Here is a 6,394-nt window from a genome sequence, read left to right as displayed (position 1 = left end):
CGGAGCCCAGCAGGTCGAGGCTGTGGTGGCTGGGAGCAGTCACTGCACTCCAGTCTGGGCGACAGAGTGAGACTCCAACTCAAAAAAAAAAAAAAAAAAAAAAAAACTGGGGGCAGAGAGGCGCCCTCCCTGTCTGCGGGGGGTGCTGACATTGCAGTCATTTCCGCCCATCCTGGCTTCCTCCTCCACCTCAGCTCGCTCTTCCTTCCTGTGTAAAAACCCCAGCTGACTCTGCCGTGGCCTTGCACCCCGGGTCTGGGCCCACCTGGCCTGGGCTGGCTGCAGAGCGTGAGCGATGGATCATGGTCCCCAGCGTCGCACTCCCCGTCATGACTCCTGCGCCCAGGGAACAGGCCTGGTTTCCTGCTTGGCCAAGCCACAGACCAACAGTCTGTGTGGCTTTGGGGCTGTGGGGGCAGGGCGCTACTGCCAGCCACTACCTCAGAGCACGGGCAGGGGCTCATGCACAGGGTCCTGGGGCCACAGAACTGCAGGGTGTGCCCGCCAGCTTGGGCGAGATGGTCCTGCCAGTGAGGGACTGGGCAGGTGGCTGTCTTCATGTTTAGTATGGAGACATTGATGTATGATATTATGGAGTCACTCTGGGCCCGGGGACTGGGGATAGAGGCTGGGGAGGGCACAGGTTGCTGGTGGCCCACCCAGTATCCACCCTCTGGGCTCTCATTCCCTCCTTTCCTCTACCTGGTCTTCTTCGAAGGACGCTTCTAGAAGCTGCCTGGGCCGTGTTAGAGTGGGTGCCACGGTGGGTCAGGTGGATTTCAGAAGCACAGGGCAGACCAGGCATGGTGGCTCACTCCTATAATCCTCGCGCTTTGGGAGGCTGATGTGGAGGATTGCTTGAGGCCAGGAGTTGGAGACCAGCCTGGACAACATAGCAAGATCCTGTCTCCACCATAAAATAAAAATAATAAAGAAGCACAGGCAGCCAGCCATGACCATTGCTGTGGCTTTCAAACTTTGGCTTCAGCCTGCGATTAAAAAATACATTTTACAGCCAGGCTCGGTGGCTCAGCCTGTAATCCCGCACCTTTGGGAGACTGAGGTGAGTGGATTGCCTGAGCCCGCGGATTCGAGACCCGCCTGGGCAGCGAGACCTCATCTCTACAATAAAATTTAAAAATCAGCCAGGCGTGGTAGCGCATGCCTGTAATTCCGGCTACTCGGAAGGCTGAGGCGGAAGGATCGCCGGAGCCCAGCAGGTCGAGGCTGCGGTGGCTGGGAGCGGCCACTGCACTCCTGTCTGGGTGACAGAAAGACTCCAACTCAAAAAAAAAAAAAATACATTTTACATTGTGTCCCATTAAATAAGCATGCATTTATTTAGAGAGAAAACAGAATCAAAACTTTAATAAATGAGTACTTACGATGTAGAAGTGCATATAGATATTTTCTCTCTAACTTTTCTTTGTTTTGTTTGTAGAGACAGCCTCTCACCGTCACCCAGGCTGCAGTGCAGTAGCATGCTCATGGCTATGGCCGATCACGGGTCACTGCAGCCTCAACCTCCTGGGCTCAGGTGATCCTTCCTCCTCAGCCTCCCGAGTAGCTGGAACTACAGGCACATGCCACCACACCCAGCTAATTTTTATAATTTTTGCAGAGAAGAGATCTCCCTAGGTTTCCCAGGCTGGCTTTTTTAAATTTTATTTTTATTTTTTGAGTTGGAGTCCACTCTGTCACCCAGACTGGAGTGCAATGGCCGTTTCCGGCCACCGCAGTCTTGACCTGCTGGGCTCCGGCGATCCTTCCGCCTCAGCCTTCCAAGTAGCCGTGGGTCTTGAACCCACGGGCCCAGGCAGTCCACTCACCTCAGCCTCCCAAGGTGCGGGATTACAGGCTGAGCCACCGAGCCCAGCCCAGGCTGGTTTTGAACTCCAAGTGAGCCTCCTGCTTCAGCCTCCAGAAGTGCTAGGATTACAGGCTTGAGCCACTGCTCGAACCCCTTTTTCTTTTCTTTTCTTTTCTTTTTTTTTTTTTTTTTTTGAGTTGGAGTCTCACTGGGCTCAGGCGATCCTTCCACCTCAGCCTTCCAAGTAGCTGGAACCACAGGCATGTGCCACCACACCCAGCTAATTTTTTATTTATTGTAGAGACGAGGTCTTGCCAGGTTGCCCAGGCTGGTCTCGAACCCCTGGGCTCAGGCAACCCTCTCGCCTCTGCCTCCCAAAGCATTGGGATTACAAGCGTGAGCCACCGTGCCTGGCTTCCTTTATATTTTCTAAGGATGCTGGTTGCAGACTGACTAAATGGGTTTTGCAACTAGCTTGTAGTCCCCAGTCTGAAACTGGTGGCCGGAGGAGACGGAGTGTTTCCCTGGGCTCCACCGCCCCCCAGAAAGCCCTTCATGCTGCCTCTGCATGCCAGGGCCTGCCCTACCCTGGTACTTCCCTTCGGCCAGACCCTCCAATGGGCAGTGAGGGTCTGTGCTTGGGAGCTGCCCTTGCTTGAGGGAAGGTGGCCTGGGGACTGGGGAAAGCCCGGGGGACGGTCTGGAAGGAACAGCTCACAAAGCTGGAATCCTGGCTTCCAGCCTCTGTGGCTTTTCTTGAGGCCCCTTGTCTTTTATCGGCTGGCCTCCGGCCCCAGCCCTCACCAACCCTCAGCCACTCTTTGCTTCATACTGTGGGTTTTGGAGGAGGGGGGACCAGCAAGCCCGGCTGTCCCTGCCTCCCTTTCTGGAAGACTTCCAGAATGCTCCACACCCAGCCTATTCCAGCCTCCTCACTTCCCTCCCTAGTGACTAGAGGTGTTAATGTCCTCGTAAGTGGCCCAGACATCCACACCTCCGCAGATAACCATCTTGTCCTGCCCACAGCATTGCAATTAGCCAATTGTCCTCTGCTCCCCTGTGGGGGGAAGGGACTTGCACCTGACCTGGTAGCTGCTTTTGCAGGGTAGCTGGGACCCATGAGATGTGACCACAGAGCTGAAGACTTGTGGCTTTCCTGAGTGCAGTTAAAGTCTGTCAGATCCGGGCCCTGCACAGCCATCTCGCAGTCACTCGTGGAGTTGACTTAAGATGCAGACTTGGCCAGGCACGGTGGCTCAACCTGTAATCCCAGCACTTTGGGAGGCTGAGGCGAGAGGATTGCCTGAGCTCGGGGGTTTGAGACCAGCCAGGGCAACTTGGTGAGACTCTTGTCTCGACAATACATTACAAAAACTAGCCGGACGTGGTGGTGTGCATCTGTAGTTCCCGCTACTTCGAAGGCTGAGGTGGAAGGATCGCCTAAGTCCAGCAGGTGGAGGCTTTGGTGGCTGTGAACGTGCCGTTGTACTCCAACCTGGGCGACAAGAATGAGACTCCAACTCAAAAAAAAAAAAAAAAAAAAGGATACAGACTCACAGGCCACCCCCTCGTGGCTGCCAGAATCATCACCTCGGGATGGACCCGGAATCAGCATGTAGGACATGGTCCCTGGGTTTCGGTGCTGCTTTCTGAAGTCTGAGAGCACCACCCAAAAGTGAAAAGGCTGCTCAGTCCCTAAGTCAGAGGACTCCAGATCTGGTCCCAGAACCCTGGGGGACTTGCCTTGTTGGGACAACTCCCAACTTCCAGAAGAGTTTGGGGAAGGATGGTGGTTAGAGCCACACCCTTCGTTTTGAGTCCACAATAGTGTTCCTGTTATGGAAGGTTTCACTCGCTTCCCAGATTAGCACAATGTCTCCCCGTTCTTTCTAAAGTTCAATGCATCTTGCAGAGAGAAGACTTGCTCCCCTTGAGGAATGCTCTGGGAGACATCGGGAGGCTCCCGGCTCTGCCATCCCATGGCTGGGGGGGGCTGTTTGGTCCTGTAAAATGGGGACATGAGGACATTTGAGAGGCGACTGAAAGGAAAACACCAAACCCTTGGCATGTGACATACACGTTGTCAGTCTTAGTATCCTTACTTTGGAGATAGACTTGTCTGCTTCCTGCACGGCTCCAAAGAAGGAGACATGAAGTGTGGAGTCTGGCAGAAAAGTTTGGGGGTTGGTTAGTACCGAGATGGTGTGGCACTTTTTGAGGAAAGGTATGAGTTGTACTTCTGTGGTGAATGGTTGTGTCATCATTACAGGCTCGTGGGGTTGACAGGCCTGGCCCGTGCGTGGGATGAAGGGTCGGGGTTGGAAACCGGGCCTCGGGTTATGAGCACTATCGGCATCCATGGGTGGGAACCCTTAGTCCCTGGAGTCCCTTTATGGGAACCTCAGCTTTTTAAAACTTGCATGCTTACTTATATATTGATTTTCTGTATACAATTTTGTGTCTTTTAATATAACACAGTAATACAGTAAACACCCGTTTAATTACTTACCATGCAGTTCAATAAATAGAACATTATATGACTGTACCCCTATCAAAACAGTGTTCACAGACTGGGCACGGCGACTCACACCTATAATCCCAGCACTTTGGGAGGCCCAGGCAGGAGGATCACTTGAGCCCAGGAGTTCAAGACCTGCCTGACAACAACTATAACAAAAAATCAAAAAATTAACAGGGCATGGTGGTGCATGCCTGCTACTCGGGTGGAAGGATCGTCTGAGCCCAGGGGGTCGAGGTTGTGGTGAGTGGTGATCGTGCCACTAAACTCCAGCCCTGGTAACAGTCCCAACTCAAAAAGAAGAGAGTAGAGGTGAATGCTACTCAGTGAAAGAAAGTGCTGGACACAGTGAGCTACAGAACTGATTGAGGGTCTCAGCCCTCCACACTGGTTAATGTCCTACAGGACAATAAAACTGTACACTTGGAAGGTATCTGTGCTGCAGGCAGAAATGCTTTGCATCTCTGCCATCCAGAAAGAATTTGTTTGTTTGTTTGTTTGTTTTTTGAGTTGGAGTCTCACTCTGTCACCCAGACTGGAGTGCAGTGGCCGCTCCCGGCCACCGCAGCCTCGACCTGCTGGGCTCCGGCGATCCTTCTGCCTCAGCCTTCCGAGTAGCCGGAATTACAGGCGCGCGCTACCACGCCCGGCTCATTTTTTTGATTTATTGTAGAGATGAGGGCTTGCCTGCCCAGGCGGGTCTCGAACCCGCGGGCTCAGGCAATCCACTCACCTCAGCCTCCCCAAGGCGCGGGATTACAGGCTGAGCCACTGAGCCCGGCTCTGTCTTGCTTCTTTTGCACATCCTGGGTGTTAGGTCACACTCTCAGCAGGGCATCCAGAATGTTAGGTCAGGCCTGCCCGGGGGTGTGGGGTGTCTATTGTGTGATCTGATGCCGTGTGAGAGATGCAAAGAATTGCACAGAAGTTAGACTAGAAAGTATAATTTATTTAGAAAGTAAATTAGAAAGAATAGAGGGGATAGAAAAAGAGGGGGATTCACCTCCCCAAGGTAGGCGCAGTGGCCGAAGCTAGGAAACATGATGCCAAGCACATGGACACACCAGAGTTTAACAAAGCAATGGTTGCTGGATACTTGAGTTTGGATTCTTTTTTTTTTTTGAGTTGGAATCTCACTCTGTCGCCCAGACTGGAGTGCAGTGGCCGTTCCTGGCCACCGCAGCCTCGACCTGCTGGGCTCCGGCGATCCTTCCGCCTCAGCCTTCCAAGTAGCTGGAACTACAGGCGCGCGCTACCACACCCGGCTAATTTTTTTTTTTTTGATTTGTTGTAGAGATGAGGTCTCGCCAAGTTGCCCAGGCGGGTCTCGCACCCGCGGGCTCAGGCAATCCACTCGCCTCGGCCTTCCCAAGTGCTGGGATTACAGGCTGAGCCACCGAGCCCGGCTGAGTTTCGATTCTTGTAAACATTCCCTTTCCAGGCGCAGTGATTCAAACCTGTGGCACGAGGGGCTGATTAGGTTAACTTGGGTCTTATGAGTGGAGGCAAATACTCGAGATAGGAAAGCCAATTAGTAGCCAGGCATGGTGGCTGCTGCCTATGATCCCAGCACTTCGTGAGATGGAGGCAAGAGGGTTGCCTGAGCCCACAGGTTCGAGACCAGCCTGGGCAACATGGCAAGACCTCATTTCTTCGATAAATCAAAAAATTAGCCGGACGTGGTGGCGCGCCTGTAACTCCAACTACTTGGAAGGCTGAGAAGGAAGGATTGCTTGAGCCCAGCAGGTCGAGGCTGCAGTGGCTGTCAACGTGCTGCTGCACTCCAGCCTAGGCAGAAAAGCTAATTAGTACAAAAGAAGCTGACCAGGGGGTTGTAAAACAGTTATCAGTAGCTACCTCTAAGAAACCGGTTCTTGCCCTGCTAGCCGAGCTCGGTGACTCACCCTGTAATCCCAGCACTTTGGGAGGTCCACGGGTTCGCGACCCACCCAGGGAACTGGGGGAGACTTTGTCTCTACAATAAATCAAAAATTAACCAGCCGGGCTCGGTGGCTCAGCCTGTCATCCCGCGCCTTTGGGAGGCTGAGGTGAGTGGATTGCCTGAG

At 53.3% G+C, this 6,394-nt stretch overlaps 1 protein-coding gene across 3 annotated transcripts in view; it reads left to right on the top strand.

Annotated features, from left to right (window-relative positions):
* The window catches only part of LASP1 (LIM and SH3 protein 1), a 43,000-nt gene that overhangs the window by 21,532 nt on the left and 15,074 nt on the right, over positions 1–6,394 (top strand). The gene's annotated exons all lie outside the window — the stretch shown is intronic.

The sequence above is a fragment of the Carlito syrichta genome, unplaced genomic scaffold (genome assembly GCF_000164805.1).
Source record: "Carlito syrichta isolate Samal-C Ts95f unplaced genomic scaffold, Tarsius_syrichta-2.0.1 Scaffold309114, whole genome shotgun sequence".
Classification (NCBI taxonomy): Eukaryota; Metazoa; Chordata; class Mammalia; order Primates; family Tarsiidae; genus Carlito; species Carlito syrichta.
The sequence above is the reverse complement of the archived record's forward strand: the minus strand, read 5'-3'. Positions and strand labels throughout refer to the sequence as shown.